Consider the following 20,310-nt stretch of genomic DNA (forward strand, 5'->3'; position numbering starts at 1 on the left):
AACATGAACTACACAGACACAAATTCAATTGTGTAAGATGGTAGTGGGTGAAGTGACATCATATCGCCCCTAACAAACCAGTTCACTGTGGTTCATATCATTGATCTGTATCAAATCAGATCATTCAGTCAACAACGTTTTGGTCCAGTCAAAGTCAACATGAAATGAAAATGTTTACTTTCTTGAAACACATTCCTGGTGTTATTTTGAACAAATGTAACTGTGCACGTTAGTCACAAAGAAAAATAACTGAAAAATGACTAAATTATGTCACATTACAGAAGTAGGCCTATAATGGGCTGCAAACTCCATTTCATGTTGACTTTAAATGATACTTTTCTCTATCAGAAGGGCTTTTATTATGTAATCTTAAACAGCTTATTTTCCTGAGCATCTATCTATCTATCTATCTATCTATCTATCTATCTATCTATCTATCTATCTATCTATCTATCTATCTATCTATCTATCTATCCATCCATCTATCTAGTTTTGAATCATACATGATATGAGTTATGTGTTCACCATGAAGCCATTCTAATCATTTTGATTGATCATTCCTATTGATTGTGTAAATATCAAGGGCATGCGGACAGCAACAAGTCTAGTAAAGTTTTGACAGTGTCTTATTGTTAAAGCTGAACAATTGCAGTCATTTTACACGGATTACACGAGGACGAAATAACAGAAGATTTTACGAGTCTAAAGATGTCTTTTCTTACCATTCCCTTGTGTACAGAACGTGCTTAGATGAATGTGAGGCTACTCAAGTGTCTAGCAATTATATGAAAAACAAAAAGAGAAATTTACAAGTAATATTTATCCTAATAGAGCTTTTAGTGCCAAAGGGGGGAGGGGGAGGGAGAAGGTGTGGCGAAATGTGTGTTTTTCGTAACATGATGATCGTTTTTATGGTGATGAGTATTCTTTTTATAAATATATATTATAAATATACCAGACTTTGGGACTCAAAGCAATACAAACCATACGCATATACAAAGCACATCGGCTTTAGAAGTTTTCTAATCAATCTGAAACTTCTTTCTGTGAATGAGAAATCTTCCTCCGTCTCAATACGTCATATTTCGGGGATTCAGCATCTACGTACCAGACACATGTTTCAAAACTAGATCGCTCGCATTTAAATCAATGCTTCTGTCTACACTAAAAACCACGAAAGCTTGTTTCCGCCATGGAATAAAAATATAAAGTATTTTCAAAGGGGACCAAATATGCAAAATTCACTTTTATAAGCTGTTTGAACAGAGATGTGTGTCCACAGAGTGTGTAAACAAGCAGCCTATAATGGTAAAAATACACCCACTCCTTTTTTTATAATCCCCATAAATCATAAACAGAGCAGCAACTCTTTTACATTTAAAGGGACACACACACAAAACAACGTGTTTTTTCTCACACCCAAACGGGCAGATTTGACAAGCTATAAATGATCTTCACAGACACAATCTGGGGGCTCCAGAGAATTATATTACATCTTGTGAAAAGAGGTATAATAGGTTCCCTTTAAGACTTTCATTCTCTCGCTATTGCTATAGTTAACATCTCGCAATTCTGATGGTATTTCTAACAATTGGTCGCAAAAAAAACGTGCAATTCTGAGAAAAAAAGTCAGAAGACTGTAAGATATAAACTCGCAATTGCGAGAAATTCAATCAGAATTTGTGATTAAAGTTGCAATTATCTTTTTTTTTTTTTTTTCTGTGGCGGAAACAAGCGTCCATAATCATATCCAGGCCTACGCCAGCAGTTTTTATTTTCTCCTAAAAATACAATTATTTAATTTAATTAAAAAAATCGTGCATTTGAATTACTTGCTGTTTAGTGAATTATTTTTTGTTATATATTTAATTAAGTACTGACCAGCTAACTATATGTTGTAGCAATACTTTAACATTATAATAATGAGTATATGATGCTAAATCCATGACAGACACTTCCAGTGTAAACAGTCTCCTAAACCGGGCACGACACGATAAAGCAATCTCTTCCGGTAAGTGTTTTTCTGCGGTGTTGCCACATCCCAGATAGCACACGTCTGCAAGATGTCTGTTAAAGATCACTTCATCTGGAAAGCATCTGCTGTTTATTAACATCTGATAGACATCTTTAAGATGTCAGTTTAACATACATTCTAAATCATTACATCTTAAAGACATTTTCTAAACGTCTATTTGACATCTGACAGGAAACGTCCTATAGACGTATTGCAGATGAGCAAACACTAAAAAATACGTCTTCCAGATGTAAACACGCACATCAAATAGACGTCTCCGTGATGTAAGTGTGCTATCTGGGATCTCACTGGTCCGAAAATACTGCTAAGCATAACTGTATATGAGGAATCAAATATCTTCTATGATTGTGCAGCAGGTCAGTGTGGGCAAACACATCGTTTGTCGTTTTAAACTGATTAGGATAGTGTTTGTTAGATGAGCGATCTGCTGACGTATCAACGGACGCTGTGCGCGCGATGCTGTTTTCTAAGTAACGCCCAGTAAACAATTACTGTCTTTCAACGCTGAAATATGGTTGAAAATAAGCCTTGGACTGGTTTACGACGTGATTTCAACTAAGTAGTTTCGGTTGGACTATTTGACTACGTGTTTTCAACTGATCATCTAAGACAGGATAAGTCTGTTAAACATGCTAAAATAACGGAGAAAAACAAAATACCAAACCATGTTCATTATTATCTCAAATAAATTGAAAGAGTTTTACATATTCCATCAAGACGTTGAAGATCGACCTGTTTTCAACGTTGAAAAGTCGTAATTAGACGTTGAAGATTTACGTCTTTTCAACGACATTTTGCTAGCTGGGCGATTTTTTAAGATGATTGACAGAATAAGGTTTTAAAATCTCGTTAAACTCGGTTGGCTGAACCGTCATCTTACTATACTGTGAGAAAATACTGTGGTCAGCGTAATTCATTCTTTCTCTTTGTTTTTGTCTACTGTAATAACATAAATCAGGGGTCGTATTAAATCATAAACCTGTGTGTAATATTCCAGATGATATATAACACGTGTGTCACTTTGGTAATAAGCTTCAGTGTTTTTGCGTCAGGTACACAGAAGCAGCCGGAGAGATTATTCAGATTTATTGCTGTACATTATGAAGCAGCTGCGGTTTGTCAGGAAAGGCTTAAATTTCATTCGGCGAGATCAAAAACATGAAGCTTGAAAGACCCTGTGAAATATTGATAAATCTACCCCTGGAAGGCGATTTCTTCATTTTCTCAGTTTCTGTTAGCGGTTTTCTCTTCATTAAGTGAGTTTATGAGCATGACAGATACATTTGTAGGAGCTCTGGGTTGAATGTCAATGTTGCTGCCTATATTAGACTCACATTGATGTTTACATTTTGCTACTTCATGATGCTTGCTGGAGTACATGAGATCTTTTATTAGTGCTACTGTGTGAAACACAATCGTTTAGCGTTCGCACAGGTTCATGACTGAAGGACAAAACCAACTCTGTGACTCCATCTCAAGTGCTAACATCTTTTTGTGTATAATTCTTTACTCTCAAGTGAGTGGTTATATTTTTGTTATATCTATATCTATATATTGGGACTTGTGTTTGCTGATTCTCTGATGTAGAGATTCTGTGGATTGTTGATCATCATTGACGTGGTACTGAAGATTACTTTTGTTGACATTTGTTGATATTCCAGTTTCTTGCAGCTTTGTGGGGAAAATAAAAATGTGAGAAAATGCTTACAGCTGTACAAATTTTTGTTTCTCCCTTTTTCTTGACATGGAAACCATTGTGGTGTGGTATTAAATCTTTCCAGTCATTATTAAAAATATGGAATAAGTCCACCCGTCTCTGAGAATTAATGACTCTTGACTTTTCCTACTTGGAAAAGCAGAACTTAAAGGGATAGTTCACCCAAAAATTAAAATTATCCCATAATTTACTCACCGTCAAGCCATCCTAGGTGTAAATGACTTTCTTATTTCAGACGAATACAATCAGAGTTATATTAATAAATACCCTGTCTCTTCCAAGCTTTATAATGGGAGTGAATGGTAACTGGGATTCCCTTTCGTGGTCACTCCGAGTTACGTCGGATGACGACGATTGGGGTTTCGCTTAGAAGCCTATCACCTTCGAGTATATAAAACGAGCCAATGGCAATGAAATGCCATGGGTCTGCGGAATTTGCATAGCGTATCTCCGCCCACCGCAGGGGGTATATAAGGAAGTACGCTGCAATATTGCAGATATGTTTTCGCTTCGGAGCCGAGAACTTCTCCACTCCTGCAAGCCAAAAATTCTGAGTTAGTCTTCTCATCCCTTCGAGACGAGCGAACTCTCCGGTGTTGGTGTGACGGCGATTTCAGCGAGTGCTCACTACCCTGCTGATCTGTTCAGTGATCTGACAGATAGTGTGATTTCTCCCTGTTCGCTTCAGCATCCGCAGAGTTTTTCCTCTCACAAAAAGAGCATTGCACGTGGCACGTCTTTTTAAAGATGCCTCGCCCGTGCACTTCTGGTTGCGGTCGCGACATATTTTTCTCTGATGGGCACAATCTCTGCTTAGCGTGTTTGGGTGTTGATCACGCTAGAGCAGCGTTTGTGGATGACTCATGTTCTCACTGCGGGAACATGACCATCTCCATGCTGCGGTCGAGACTCAATGAGCTCGTTAGAGTGAGAGTCCCCTCATCCACACCCCGATCTACGGTCTCCCCGGGAGGCTGTACTTTGGCTGGTGGCCAGGGTGACCTGAGGGTAACTGTGTGGGACATACCGCCGACACGTCCACGGTCCACACACCCCTCTTCAGCAGCGGGACCCGCGAGTGTCCAAACTGAAGCCGCTGGTCCCTCTACGGAGGCCCCGCGTGTTTCGTTTGGCGCTCCAGAGGAAGATACGATGTCGATCGCTGCATCACAAGGTGGGCGTGAGTCCTCGGGAAGTGAGGATTCGGCTGTGTTGCCACCCTCGGGCGCGCCAGCATTGCCCGAGTCTGATCCCGAGCTGACTGTCATGCTTTCCCGGGCAGCCGCGGCCATTGGGCTCGAGTGGTCCCCGCCACCCGATCCAGTGCGCTCGCGGCTGGATGATTGGTTTTTGGGAGCGGCCGCTGACACTCGTCGCCGCCCAACCCCAATACCATTCTTCCCGGAAGTGCATGAGGAAGTCACGCGGTCCTGGAAGGCTCCCATGTCTTCCCGTGATCGTTCGTCGGCTTTCTCCGCCTTTCCTCCCCTCGATAAGGCTGATGCTTGTGGGTACACTGGGATTCCCACGGTTGAGCGTTCTGTCGCGATGCAGCTGTGTCCGGCAAGCGCTTCATCACGCGGTGATCCTAAGCACCCGTCCAAAGCCTGTAGATTCTCGTCCACCATGGTGGCGAAGTCTTACAGAGCGGCGGGACAGGCAGCTGCCTCTTTGCATGCCATGGCCATCTTACAGGTCTATCAGGCCAAGGTGCTCCGTGACATGCACGAGGGTAGGACAGACCCAGGGCTCTTCGATGAGCTGCGCGCCGCCACTGACCTCGCTCTCCGGGCGACGAAGGTGACCGCGCACTCCCTGGGTCTGGTGATGTCCACAGCTGTGGTCCAGGAGCGACATCTCTGGCTGAACCTGGCTGATATGCGTGAGCCCGAGCGGACTCGTCTGCTCGACGCTCCCATATCCCAGGCCGGCCTTTTCGGCGGTGCGGTTGAGGACTTTGCCCAACAGTTCTCGACCGCCCAGAAGCAGACTGAGGCGATTAAGCACATTCTGCCCCGACGCTCCGCTGCTCAGCCGTCGGCACAGAATCCTCAGCCTGCTCGCCGCCGAGGGCGCCCTCCCGCGGCTCCCGCCCCTCCCGCACGGCCCCAGCAGCAGCCTTCATCTCGGCCGCGTCGTGGAGGAAGCCGCAGGAAGGCGCCACAGCCCTCTCCAGCCCCGCAGCCCGCTAAACGCCAGGCTAAGCGGCGCTTCTGAGACGGGCCGCTCAGGATTGGCTTTCCCTTCTGTTCAGGAGCTGGTAGCAGGGCCACTCCTTCCCCCGGTGGAGGGCCGGGGGAGAATCTTTTGTTCTCCACTCCCCGCTGCTCGTCCAACGACGAGCAGTACCCTAATGTGGTTAAAGACAGAATCGAATTCCCCAATCCTGAGCCCACAGAGCCCGAGGGCCGCAGTGCGCGCCACCCTCGGGTCCCGCCACTGCCGCCCTCCTCTGTTCCAGAGGTGTGGGATGACAGCACGCGCCGCCCACGGGCCACGCTCCTCTCATCCCCCTCTGTCGCCAGACCCCTGCCAGAGCACGCCCCCGTGGGACGCGCGCCCTCCCCTGGTCTCCTCTGGCAGGACGCGGTTAATGACCGTGCCCCCGCACAGGGCCGCTATGCCACCCTCGCCGGTGCCGGTCATTCCGCCTCGCTGCCCCACCGACGGTACGTCTGTGGTTCGTATGACCCCGCTGGTGCACTTTCTGGAAGCCTGGCTAGAGCTTCCCAGACTGTCCCGCTGGGTCGCGAGAACCATCAGGCTTGGCTACGCGATTCAGTTCGCGCGATCTCCTCCCCGCTTCAGGGGAGTCCGCTTCACTATGGTCGGCGGCAATGCCCCTTTCATGAGAGCGGAGGTCGACACCCTACTGGCGAAGGGTGCGATCGAGATTGTCCCTCCAGCCGAGATGAAGTCCGGCTTCTACAGCCCTTACTTCATTGTACCCAAGAAGTCCGGTGGGTTACGGCCAATCCTCGACCTGCGCGTCTTGAACCGCTCCCTTCACAGGCTGCTGTTCAAGATGCTAACGGCCAAACACATCCTCCAGTGTGTGCGGCCGCAGGATTGGTTTGCAGCGATCGACCTGAAGGACGCCTACTTCCATGTCTCCATTTTACCTCGACACAGACCGTTTCTACGGTTTGCTTTCGAGGGGCAGGCATACCAGTACGCGGTTCTCCCTTTCGGGCTAGCCCTGTCTCCTCGCGTCTTTACGAAGGTCGTCGAGGCAGCCCTTGTTCCCCTCCGGGAACACGGGGTTCGCATCCTGAACTATCTCGACGACTGGCTGATCCTAGCTCACTCTCGAGATCAGGTTTGCGAACACAGGGACCTAGTGCTCCGGCACCTAGCTCGTCTGGGCCTTCGGGTCAACTGGGAGAAGAGCAAACTCTGTCCCGTGCAGAGGATCTCTTTTCTCGGTATGGAGATCGACTCGGTCGCCATGTGCGCGCAGCTTACGAGCGAGCGCGCGCAGTCACTGCTGACTTGTCTTCGCCAATTCGAGGGCAAGAGTGCGGTTCCACTGAAATTATTTCAGAGGCTCCTGGGGCATATGGCATCCGCAGCCGCAGTAACGCCGCTGGGATTGCTTCATATGAGACCGCTTCAGCTTTGGCTTCGCGATCGAGTCCCGAGGTGGGCATGGCAACACGGCACGCTCCGAGTCCCAGTGACTCCAGCCTGCCGTCAGACCTTCACCCCGTGGACAAACCTCAATTTTCTACGGGCCGGAGTGCCCTTAGAACGAGTTTCCCGGCACGTTGTTGTATCAACAGATGCCTCCACCACGGGCTGGGGCGCCATGTGCAATGGTCATGCTGCCGCGGGCTCCTGGACAGGACCCCAGCGCCTTTGGCATGTCAATTGCCTCGAGTTGCTGGCTGTACGTCTCGCCCTGCACCGCTTCCATGCGCTGCTCAGGGGTCAGCACGTACTAGTCCGATCAGACAATACCGCGACAGTAGCGTACATCAACCATCAGGGTGGTCTACGCTCCCGCCGTATGTCGCAACTCGCTCGCCACCTCCTCATATGGAGTCAGAAGCATCTGAGGTCGCTTCGAGCCATTTATATCCCGGGACACCTGAACCAGGCGGCCGACAAGCTGTCTCGAGTTCGGCCTCTCGCTGGAGAATGGCGACTCCATCCCCAGACGGTCCAGCTGATTTGGGATCAGTTCGGCGACGCACAGGTAGATCTGTTTGCCTCCCACGACTTGTCCCACTGCGACCTGTATTATTCCCTGACCGAGGGCACGCTCGGCACGGATGCACTGGCGCACAGCTGGCCGCGGGGCCTACGCAAGTACGCGTTTCCCCCCAGTGAGCCTTCTTGCGCAGACCTTGCGCAAGATCAGGGAGGACGAGGAGCAGGTCATTTTGGTTGCCCCGTATTGGCACAACCGGACCTGGTTCTCCGAACTAGTACTCCTCGCGACAGCACCTCCCTGGCCAATTCCTCTGAGGAAGGACCTTCTTTCTCAGGGACGGGGCACCCTTTGGCACCCTCGTCCCGATCTTTGGAACCTCCACGTGTGGCTCCTGGACGGGACCAGGCAGGTTTGAGTACCCTACCACCAGCGGTGGTGGCTACCATCACTTCCGCTAGAGCATCGTCCACGAGACATGCCTATGCGTTGAAGTGGAACCTCTTCGTCAACTGGTGTTCTTCTAAACATCAAGAACCCACGAAATGCCCCATCAGTGTCGTGCTTTCCTTCCTGCAAGAAGGGTTGGAGTGAAGGCTGTCTCCCTCCACCCTGAAAGTGTATGTTGCCGCCATTGCCGCACATCACGACGCAGTTGATGGTAAGTCTCTGGGAAAGCACGACCTGATCGTCAGGTTCCTGAGGGGAGCGAGAAGACTGAATCCTCCTCGTCCTCCCCTCGTACCCTCTTGGGACCTCTCAGTGGTTCTAACTGCCCTGCAGAGTGCTCCATTTGAGCCTTTGCAATCAGTAGAGCTTAAGTTTCTGTCTATGAAGACAGCGCTCCTGGTTGCATTGGCCTCCATCAAGAGGGTAGGGGACCTGCAGGCATTTTCGGTTGACGAAGCGTGCCTGGAATTCGGGCCAGCTAACTCTCACGTGATCCTGAGACCCCGGCTTGGTTACGTGCCCAAGGTTCCTACCACACCCTTTCGAGACCAGGTAGTGAACCTGCAAGCGCTGCAGTGCTGAGTTTCCTCCAGCACTGGTTACGTCAACGCCTGAGTTATGCCTATCTGCCATAACGCAGCTTTTGCGCTTGACTAGGTGCCTCCATGTGCATGGTCCCTCCTCTAGCGACCCCCACATGTGTATTCCACTGTAAGTCTCTTTTGAGCGTGTGTCTTTCCCTTGGCAAGCCACCTTGCCACCCCTGGGGTTTAAATATTCCACCTGCGGCTGGACACCTCAGTGATACTCCATATGCATCCCTCCGGGTCATATGTGTCTCCCAAGTCCCCCCCTTACGGTTGGGCATAATTGCATATTTCCTCTGAGATATGCTTCCCAGTGTACCTGTGTTAAGTAGGACTCCTTCGTTCGTGCTAGTCTCACAACAGGGAGTTCAGACTTACGCAGGGCACTGGATGACAGCCGAGGTGGCGTGATTAGACTGGAACCCCAATCGTCGTCATCCGACGTAACTCGGAGTGACCACGAAAGGGAACGTCTCGGTTACGGATGTAACCCTCGTTCCCTGAGTAGGGAACGGAGACGTTACGTCTTCCTGCCACTTCCGCTGTATCGCTGAAAAACGCCTGGGTCCAGTCTCGACTCCTCAGCGAAGACATATCTGCAATATTGCAGCGTACTTCCTTATATACCCCCTGCGGTGGGCGGAGATACGCTATGCAAATTCCGCAGACCCATGGCATTTCATTGCCATTGGCTCGTTTTATATACTCGAAGGTGATAGGCTTCTAAGCGAAACCCCAATCGTCGTCATCCGACGTAACGTCTCCGTTCCCTACTCAGGGAACGAGGGTTACATCTGTAACCGAGACGTTTTGAAGTCCAGAAAAAGTGCATCCATCCATCATAAAAGTAATCCAGACGGGTCCAGGGGGTTAATAAAGGCCTTCTGAAGTGAATCGATTTTGTAAGAAAAATAATCACTGGCTTCCGTAACAGCCGTACACAAGTCGAGTACAGGCGGAAGAGTGACCTCTGACCCAACGCATGACGTGTATTGATGAACGTGGAAGCACAGAGGAAAGAACGAAACATAACCGGCACGATTTAGAAGTCTAAAATGAGAGTATTTAAAGAGAAATGTGGGAGGAGCTTGAGTTTGTTGCCCAGCCCTGTTTGTTTGAACCACGAGACGCGTCGACGGTTCACGATTCTCCAGACTTGTGTACGGACGTTACCGGAAGCCAGTGATTATAGTTTATAAAGTTATAAATATGGATATTTTTCTAACAAAAACGCATCGCTTCGCTTCAGAAGGCCTTTATTAACCCCCTGGGGTCGTATGGATTACTTTTATGATGGATGGATGTGCTTTTTTTGGGCTTCAAAATTGGTAGCTGCTTTTATCAGTGCATTCAAGGCATGCATTCACTATCATGCATTCACTGGGACTCGAACCCATGACCCTGACATCGCATGCTCTCCTGTTTGAGCTACAGGAAAGCTGGTTTAATTGTCTCTTTTAAACAAATAAAAACGTCAATGTTCCTATAATGTATGATAATCAAACCTGTTTAACAGACATCTAAAGAATGTGTAAAACAGTAAATGATCTTCTAATCGCGGACCGTTTCGTTTCTTTACACATCTTCAGTCTTATGGACGACCGTCTGAGATATTGCACTTTATATGAATCATAAATTGACTGTAATCTGTTATGATTGGTTGACTGGTTAAATATGACGCTATTGAATAAAGACTGTAATTGTATTTCTCCATATCAGAGCTCATAATATCCACCAGACTCCACAATGAGCCTCATTCATCACACAGGAGCAGAATGAGCTTGTGTGCGAATCGTTCAAGCAACCATTCTTACGTAAATCGTCGCATTGAATTGAATTTTACAATTTACGTAAGAATAGTTTCGGTTCAGGAGAAAAATATTCAAACTCTGAAGCAGCAACAGACTGATAAACATATGAATGAATGTGCGTCAGTATAATTTCCCATCACTCAAACAGATGTCTTGCTCTCACCCCCATACATACACAGGCCATGGCTTGTGTAGAAGTGGGCGGTAGTTTCCATTATCCAGTTTTCATTCTCTTTTAAAGACTTGGCATCATAAATACCCCTGGCTCCTCTCCTCTCATGTAGAGCAGTGCAATGCTATATAGGTTTTTTTCCCCACTCTGTGCCCTTATGACTTGACAAATCCAAAGCATTCATGAAATATATAAATAAACAAAAAAGCAGGGGACGATATTTGAAAAAAATCTCTCTCTGTGGAGAGGATTTAAAGTGTATTGATGTGAAGGACGTCGCCTGCAGCCAATCGAAAAGATTGAACACTGTCAATGGATTTGAGCTTTATAAACACAGATATTACTCACATGTTATTGCCCAGGGGTCTCATTTATAAAACTGTTCGTAGGAAGTGTATGTGCGCCTGAAAGCCAAAAATGGCATATGCCAAAAAATATACAGACCGATCGTATGCCAGAACCTGCACAAAATTCCCTTTATAAATCCCAGTCAGCGGAAGATTGTGCGCACATGCGTCTCCACTCCGAAATAACTATATATGGAGCTTACAACGCCTCGTTTTACTATGCATATCCTCATCTGCATATCATTTGCATATGCATATTCATCCACGTGATACCATGTTTAACGGTACAAGACATTAGGAAAATATGAGATACAGATGTGCCGTCACCATCTCAATTCCAGCAATATTTGCTTAGTATCAGTCTATTTCAGTTGCCTCAAAATAGCAACGCGCCAACAATGCGCCTGAACACACATCGTTTTCATACCAGCCGCCCCTGGAAGAAAAGATGGGTGCAAATGCATTTGCTATTTAAACAACGTGGCGCAGGACGTAAAAATGATAACTGCGTCAGGCTGAAACTAGCAGTTTAGAAAGGCAGAAATTAGCAGTTTGATAGGGCCCTTAAAGTGGCTTACCTTCATCTGTCGGTCCCTCAGCTCACCATCGGTGTCACCAAACTGCTCCGTCTCCAAAATATTTGTACGCATTGGTCAGAGTTTGCGTGCAAGTGCACAAATTTTCCCGTCAAGTTAGTTTTTATAAATCACAACTTATGCGTGGGAAGTGGCGTACGCCTCTTGCAGGGCCTGTTTTATACGACGCAACGGTTATAAATGAGGCCCCTGACCTTTAAATGGAAGAGTCTGGCCTTGGGGACGAATACTCTGAGTTTAATTTTGGTTCCACTAGTTTCAATGATACTGAAGAACAAAAGACATTTTCAGCTGCTAATTTATTCATTATTTGGAGGATTTGTCATGCAGTAGAGGTCTTTTGCTCTAAAGCGCTGCATGTGCTGCAAAAACAGCTTCCCTGGAGCTTTTGTTTCTCACTCACGATCGCATCTCAGCAACTCTAGCCCTGCATGAGACCTTTATTTTACCAGCCCAGATCATTAACCAACAGACCAGCCGTGCACTCCATCATTTCAGATGTGTGTTTCACTTCCCAGCTCATTTATCAGCGCACACACACACACACACACACACACACAGCAAACTCATGTGAGCGAACATGTGACTGAACATATGTTCAATATATAGTACTAGCATACTGCTTACTGTACAGTATATACTATATATGTAGTATGTAAAAATAAACCAGTGTGGAGGTCACATGACCTGACTGAGCAAGTTATAAATACAGTTCTTTGCATTTTAAAACTGCATTTAGTGTACAAAAGTATTTACTTTTGGCAGTCCAGTCAATCGCATCCAAAATAAAAGTTTGTGTTTTCATAATATATGTGTGTGTACTGTGTGTATTTATATATACAAAATAATTATACACACATGCATGTATATATTTAAGAAAAAAATGTTATTTATATATAAAATATGTATAAATATATATACAGTATATACATGCAAATATTTCTTAAATATATACATGCAGGCTTGTGTGTGACAGCAGATGGCAAGCTTATGTAATTACGTGTGGGCGAGAGCAACGAACAGCAACACGTTTCAATTCAAGACCCCGAGATTGCATGTCACTCAAACACACACGCACCAGGAAAATGTGTGGTGATCACACTAATCACATATAAGACCACTTCAGAAACACACACACACACACACACACACACACACACACACACACAGCTGTTAATTTGAAGTGCCCCCACACTTGAAGCTCCTCCAGACGAGTGTGTAATGTTGCATTTGTCTTAAATGCTGCTTGCTTCCTGTTTCATCTGTGTAATTTAACTTGCACTATATGTGCTCATCTGTAACAGCAGAACATTACTGAATAATAATAATGGCTTTGTTCAAATGCATGCTACCACACTATTTCTGCAGTATAAAGTATGTATTCTGTGCCTACATACACTGTCAGAAAAACTGCACATTATCTTGTACGTTATCTACCCCTATAAGGTGCACTAACAATACCAAGGTCACGTGATTGATGCACAGTGGTGGAATGTAACGAAGTAAAAATACTTTGTTACTTTACTTAAGTACATTTTTCACGTATCTGTACTTTACTTAAGTAGAATCAATAGTGCATACTTTTGACTTTTACTTCGTTACTTTTTGAAGCAATTATTATACTTTCTACTCCACTACATTTCTACAACGTTTCGTTACATTTTCGTTACATTTTCTGATCAGTTTTCCCCTTGCCAAAACAGGGATTGAAAAAAATCTCCATGTTTTCGCTGCTGATGCGTTCATAACATGTAACTGTGGCGCTACCAATAAAGCACCTAAAAACTGTCACAAAGAACCGGCAAAAGTAATGATTATGAATATGTAAAATATAACGAGACATTTTAATTGTTTATTAATAAACAAGTGTTTCCTGCTGTGTCAGTGTCGGCAGCAAAGATGAAGATGACTATGCTGACGCGCGATCTTTGCAGTGAACGCGCCAGCGAGAAATGCACATTTCATACGAATTACATGCAGAGAACAGTCTGTTTTCTTTCGTTTTGAATTGTTCTGTTTAAGAGTACACATTTCAAGCTTTCTATATATACAGTAGGCTATATACATCTCAGGTCTGTGAGGCAAGTAGCGGTTTCGGTTCAAGTTTCGGTTCATGCGTTTCACCAGTAGCCTACACGCGCCCGCGCCTCCGTGTCCTGATTATCTATTGTCTGCTGCTATTTACTTATTTATTAAATCCAGCCAGGCAATTGGTTGATGAAACACTGATTAAAATTAAGATACAATTAATACAAAACGAAATTCTTTAAAGAAGGGCTTTCTGTTTGAGGTCTCTGTGAACGTTTTAAAGCAGTATTTTAGTGCCGCTTTCAGAGCGCTCACGTGCTCACGGGAGAACTGACACGTCCGTAACATTGTTTTTTCCTCATAAATGTGAACAAAAAATAAAATGAATATTTTATGTTCTGTGGAGAGCCAACCCTTCTTCATCCGGTGGGTAGCCTATATTACTTTTGGTTTGCGCAGTGAAATTCACAGAATTACTAAAAAATATTTTGCCACCTAAAAGTTAAAGATTTTTTTTGTGTCACGTCCGTTACGGATTTATATTACGCATGTGTCTGTAATAGACTAATATTTTTCTAATGTCTGGACTTCTTTATTAAGGGAGTAGGGAATATGGATATATAAACAGTTTAAATTGGTATTAAATGCATTTTCTGAGAATTTACATTTCAAGTTTTTACTGCAATTGTCACGTCCATAACGCTGGGATTGCCCAACTTGAAAGAATTTATCCTCAGCTAGTTTTGTGGTATAGATCTACGTATTGTATAATGTTATCTTCAAATAAGGGGTGTGTCGCGATTCTGCCTTCTCACACTCACCGCGACACAGGTTCGTGGATCCGAGTGTTGTGTACCGATTTCGGTTTCAGATTGCATAGGCCTATTGTTACAGCCCTAATTATTAGAATATAGACATTAAGAGAATAAATTGTTATGCAAGTACTTTTACTTTTAATACTTAAAGTACATTTAAAATCAGGTACTTTTTACTTTTTACTTAAGTAAGGTCTTCATTGTGGTACTTTTACTTTTACTAAAGTAAATATGTCTCTGGTTATTTGTACTTTTACTTAAGTATTGAGACTCAGTACTTCCTCCACCACTGTTGATGCATATATTTGCAAAATGTATACCTTGAATATACTAAGTTGCCTTGTCCTTGTGAAAAAGATGTACATTTTAGCATACTTTTAAAAAGAGTACTTATTATGGAAATAATATACTTTAAGAGTAAACTGTATTGTGAACTAAATGTATTGTTTTCAGACATGTAATTGCATGTTATATAGAATTAAAGGAATAAAATGATTGGCTACAGGGGAACTTTAAATGAAAATGTATTGTGGTTTAAACTTAAAGTCCCCCTGTAGTCAATAATTTTATCACTTAAAACTCATCTTTGATCACAAAATGACATATTTAAACGTTTTTTCATTTTAAAATAAATTATGCACACCTTAAAATAGCTTGAATGTAACTCTACACCCTTGCCTCATTTAGTTCTATGAATATGCAAATGAGCCCCGCCTCCACTCACTCACTCCAGCTCAGAGATCCACTTGTTGACGATCACACGTTGATCTGATTGGTTTACAAGGTAGTTTGTGACGTCAGAAACACCAGCGATTTAAACCGTGTTTTTGAGACTGTCTTTTCACTGCAGTTTTAAGGAGAAAATACGCAGTAATGGCGTTGACTTATGAATTTTTACATAATTTGTCTTAATGCATATTAAAAACACCACATAGACTTTAAATGCAACTATTGAACCATTCAAGCAGGACTTAAGTACATCTTTATATGTAATTTCATAATTATGAGTATCGTCTTTTGCAATGTAGGACATTTAAAATATATTAACTTTAAATGTAATATCAAATAACACACACAGGGTTAAAATGATAATACTTCGCATGTGCTTTAGTATGTTGGTCAACACATCAAAATAAGTGTACTTTCAAGCATGAAAAAAAGATTAAAACATTTATTTAAAATGTAATTTAACACTTTAAAAAAAAAAGACTGACGCAGTTATCATTTTCGCGTCCTGCACAACGTTGTTTAAAATAGCAAACGCATTTGTGCCCATCTGTGCACTCATGGGCGGCTTTAGACTTTAGAGCAGGTTTCAGTTGGTCGATAGCTCAGTCTATTTCAGTTGCCTCAAAATAGCAACGCGCCATCAATGCGCCTGAACGCACCTCGTTCACACTAGTTCAGTATTTGTTTTGTTATTTAAAGAGGCTACATGCCACTTTTTCCCCAAAATAAACGTAACAATAGCCTTTTTATTTGACCATTTATGACTCAAACATCTCCTGATGAGCATACTGACACCTTGTCAGCTCACAGTGGGTGCACCTATAAGCCTGTATCCTATTTTTCCTATTTTCTGTCGGGTCGGATTTTTCGCGCGCTGTCTGCGGATGTGACGTCAAGCGCGTTCATGTTAAATGTTTCAGATCACTCTGCCACCACCGCTAGTCAGCAAACAAACTTAGTTTCTCAAACAATATATGTATTTTACTTTTCTTACCTCTGTAAACATAATGTTGACTTCTTTGCAGCGGATAACTTGTGAAGTGTGCACGTACGAGAGCGAGCAGAAAGGAAGAGCAGTTCCGTTTTTTGGCCACAGGTGTCAGTCGCGAGTTTAAATTTCAGAAAATCGCATGTAGCCTCTTTAAAGAGCGCGTTAGTAAAATGCGCCTATAGGCGGGAGCACAACGCTCGTACACGTTGTCCCCTAGATGGTCTGCTTGCTCGCTTTAACCTCGTGCACTAGCAGATCCGTTTCCTCGCTAAAGAAGCGTTCAGTTTTTCCTCTTGCATATTCCGTCATGTAAATAGCGAATCCGCCATGGCGCGACCACAACTGGCTTTTAAAGGGAATGGGAGATGAGACTCTGATTGGTTTATTGCACCTTACACCCAAAACACACCCATTACTCATTAAGAGAATAGGGACAACCCTTTTAGACCTTGCGCCGCACGCGCCAACCATTTTTCCCGTCATTAAATTAGCAATGCTGCGTTCCAGTCCAAAATTGTCATGCCCTTCACTCGCTAACTTCCCTCCGTCTCGTTCACTCGGATGTACGTCATTTCTTACTATGCACTAGTGCCCACTGGCGGAAACTGCAATGGGCTGAATTGGAACGTCTTAAGCCCTTGATCACTTGGATCAGCTATTCAAGTTGATTTATTATTTACATTTTTTTTCCTTTAAGAATTTGTTTAATGAAGCATCCAAATGTTTATAGGTGTGTTTGGGTTGTTTTAAATAAATAAAAAATATAATTAATATATCATAGAGTTGTCTGTTGTGGTGGTGATTAGACGAGATATGTGGGGACGTCACAATCGTACTGCATTGTGGGACATATAGGTGCCTGAAGTGTACATATGAAGTAGACTGGCTCCCTTGGTCAAAATCGAGGGAATGAGGGTCTGTCCATATAAACCTCCCTCGTCCACTTCACGAAGTGGAACGCACTTCAAAATGGCGGCAGGGATTCCCCCGAGGGGAAGTGCTTAGGGAAGTTCGCAAGTGCGTGTCTAAAAGTGGACTGGAACGCAGCACAAAAGTGGATTCGGACACACACTAAGTGCACTTGCGCCCTGCGCTTTAGACTACGCGCTTAGATCGTTAAAACAGGGCCCATAGTCATGATAGTGTACTCACTTTAAGTACACTTCAATGGCCTTTTATTTCATTAATATTATATTATCTGCAAGTAGGCTACTGTTTTTTTAAAATATACTTTTATGATTTGAAGTACACTACAAGTGCACATTTAATACAAATAAGCACACTGACTACTTTTTCACATTCTGTCAAATGCATGAATGTAAATACATTTACCAATATGTGCAGTATACAATACAATAGAGCATTCTGCGCTGGGAATCCCATCCCAATGCATCCCACAATGCAATCACGTCCAGTGTGACGACTGAACTAAAGGTGACATCTCTTTCACCTCATTATTTGATCCGGCCACCAAAAGTTAATGTTTGATGTACTATTTGATAAATAGTATGCAGGGCAGTATGCTAGTAGCCTACTGTGATCTCTTCTATTCATTTCCCATTTTATATTTCACAGCGACAGGAAACTGTTGTGAAATCATCTTCTCATTAGTGTCACTGATATGGCGACGACTGAAAACAATATTCTGGCAGACAAAACCCTAGTGCCACACCAGGACTCCAAATAAAACAGCTGTTTTAAAGTGGACACACTCAAACTCTTACTTCCTTCTGTTTCTCACTGTCTTCCACCTAACACACACACACACACACACACACACACACACACACACACACACACACACACACACACACTCTGGCAGTGCTGTACATCTAAATAGCCCGAGTGACTAATTCCTGTGCATTTGAGCACTCTGCGCTGTCTATTCTGGGCTGTTAGGATGGAGTGTGTGAATCATAGTCGTTGTGGTAATTGCTCCTCTTTGTCTTCCCCCACCCTGCTCTGTTCTGATTGGTTAATGAGGCTCGTTAAAAGCCCCAGCTTGTTCATTCAGTAGAAGAGACAGCTGAGCTCAGAGGGGGACGTCAGATGGCCTTTTCTGTCTTAAACAGCTCTAAATTTAATCAGCCAATAGCATTTAGGAAAAAATAACACTTCATACATTAAGTTTGTTTACTGCATCATTACGTGTTTAAAGCACTAATGGCTCGAGGAAGTTTTCCTTCATACAGCAGCGGGGCACATTATTGTTCCCAAAGGTCAAAATGTGTGCAATGCTGCTAAAAATCTTATAATAAATTAATGTGTGTGTGCTTTATGCACCCAGCGGAAAGAGCCTGTTTTTTTTTTCTCATCCTAATGAAATTCTCTTGGATGTTTTCAACCCTCAGGTGCTGAAAACTTGCATCTGATTGTTCCTGGAACTGTTCAAAGCACATGAATATTTAATGGAGCAAGCATTGACACGTTTATGATTGGTTGTCACTGTCTTCAGTAGAAACTGCAACATTACTCATCAAATTGAGGAAATGAGAGTCTAAGGAAGTGATTTGCGCAATAAAATCAAACCATCTACTGAAGAAAAGCTGTTGCAACTGTTTGTCTAACAAACTTTTATCTCAATTCCAAATTTGCCATCAGAAGTTTACAATGCTAATGATGCTAAAGTCTTTGTTTTTCCAGAACTGGTTTTAAACGGACCTTAACATGACGATAATGGAGAATGCGGATTTAAAATAATATATTTTAACCCTTACATCAGCATTGAAACTGTAGTCTTTTCTTTTTTCTATTTTTTTCAATATCATTATCATTTATCATTATTATCATTTATCATTATTATCACTATCATTTTATCATTTCAATAAACTTTGTAATAAGCACAAATGTTGGTTTTGCATAAAATGGTTTTGAAGTTGTATTATGCGGACATCTATAAACTAAACTCGGGCAGGTGCACGATCAGATAAAACACTTCGCTAAAGAATAAACTATTTTATTTATAAAATCATTATTTATTATTTAATAAATTATTATTAGTTTTTTAAAAACCCTTAATGTTTTTAAATGTTTTTTGGTAAGCCGCAGTGGCAGTGCGCTGATTTTTGTTTGCATAAAATGGTATCATGAGCAGTGGCCTATAGAGGCTGTTTATACCACAACATTTTCATCTAAAAACTGAAAACCTTTTATGAATTTTAGCTGGTCCTTTACACGACAACGGCTTTTTGTGGGCCTGAAAACTTTTTAAAAACGGATTCAAAGTGCAAGTTTTTGAAATAAATACCGTTACTGTCTGTGTGTAGGCTATAACGCACATTTGTGAAAACGGTGACGTCGTGCACATGTGCATTAAGTAGTGGTGTAACAGTACACTGAAGTCACGGTTCGATACGAGTTTGTTACAACACAGGAAAAAGCAACAAATCCCCAATGCTATGTTTCCTTTCATTTATTTTGAGCAGACAGTAGTGCAAATTACAGTTTGTTCCCCTACAGTACAGCCTCCTTTAGTGTATTAAGCACTAAGCAATAAACAGATTGAACTCTTGCATAGGTTATTTTACATTTTTTTGTAGGGCTGATAAAAATTAAAAGGTATTATTATATCAAAAGGCTACAAAATAAATGGAAAAATAAAACTTGTGCAGAGATTAGTTTTTGCATTTTTCTTTGCGCATGAGAGTTCATTAAAGTCTGCGTGAACCGGAAGTTGCAAACGACTTTTCTCCAGTGCTGTGACGTATTTCCCAGTGAAAAGGAATATTGAACAGAGGGCAGGGTTTTACTATAGCGTTCCTCCTCTCCATCTCTCGCTCATTACAGACTAACGATTTGAGGGGAGTTGTTAAGCATTTCCCAACCCAAGTCCTCAAACCTACGTCATCAGAGAAGGGACGCCATTCCAGAACGGAAGTA

The sequence above is a fragment of the Abramis brama genome (assembly GCF_963993115.1).
Source record: "Abramis brama genome assembly, chromosome: 10".
In the NCBI taxonomy this organism is placed as follows: domain Eukaryota; kingdom Metazoa; phylum Chordata; class Actinopteri; order Cypriniformes; family Leuciscidae; genus Abramis; species Abramis brama.